We start from the raw sequence: 938 nt of genomic DNA, 5'->3' as shown, positions 1-938 counted from the left end.
CCGCCCACGTCGCGGCGCGACCTCCGCCGTAAAGCTGCCCGGGCGGGGGCGGGGCCGGGCCGGCCGGCGGGCGGCCGGGCTCAGCAGCGTCGGTGTTGAGGTCCTGGCCAGAGCCGCGGCTGGGGGGCGGGGGCCGCGCCACTGCGAGGAGGCGGGTGGACACAGCGGTTTGCCAGAGGGCCAACGTGTTTGAAGCCAAACGCGGGACACCCCAGGGCCTGCGCTCGCGGACCCCGTCCGTCCTTCGCGCCGCCCCAGGCGCCGTCGGTGGGGGGGACCCCCGCGGCCTGCAGCCCCTCCCACCTCTGTGCGGGGCCTCTCGGCCCTGGGGGCTGGGCCCGAAGTCGCGTCGCGCCTCCCTCGTGCACCCTGGAACCGGCCGACTCCGGGGCCTGCTTGGACGCAGGCTCCCTTGGGCCAGAGCCGGGGAGCGGGGGCCGGCGGGAAGCCACCTCCTCGGGGCAGACAGCCCGCTCCTAGAGCGGTTTTGTGGGGTTTGGGGGAGCGGTTGGATTGCTCGGGGGATGGGTCACCTCCCTCTGAGCAGCTGAGCTGCGCGATGCCCGCCCCACCCCAGGGTTTGAGGGGCCCCTCCCTCCACGCCTGGCCACGAGCTGTTCGTGGGTGTGTTGGTTTGACTGGACGATGGCTCTACAGCAATCAGTCTGGGGGTGAGGGTGAAGCGAGACACCTCTCCTCCCCACCACCTTGGCGGCTCCCCCTCATATTCCCCAGGGCTTTGGAAAGAGGTGCTGACCAGAGAGGGGCCAAGAGCTCTTTTCTGGATGAGTCAGGAGACCCAAAGCGTCCCTGAGCGTGTCTGCGGATGGAGAGGTCAGGTACACCTTCTTTAAGGCCATGGGAGACTCTCCCAAGGCCAGACACCCGTGAGCGAGAGAGGCATCTGTGGGTGTGAACCACAACATTGTGCTGCCCAG

The sequence above is a fragment of the Ursus arctos genome, unplaced genomic scaffold, assembly GCF_023065955.2.
Source record: "Ursus arctos isolate Adak ecotype North America unplaced genomic scaffold, UrsArc2.0 scaffold_24, whole genome shotgun sequence".
Lineage (NCBI taxonomy): Eukaryota > Metazoa > Chordata > Mammalia > Carnivora > Ursidae > Ursus > Ursus arctos.
This window is presented reverse-complemented; position numbering follows the sequence as displayed.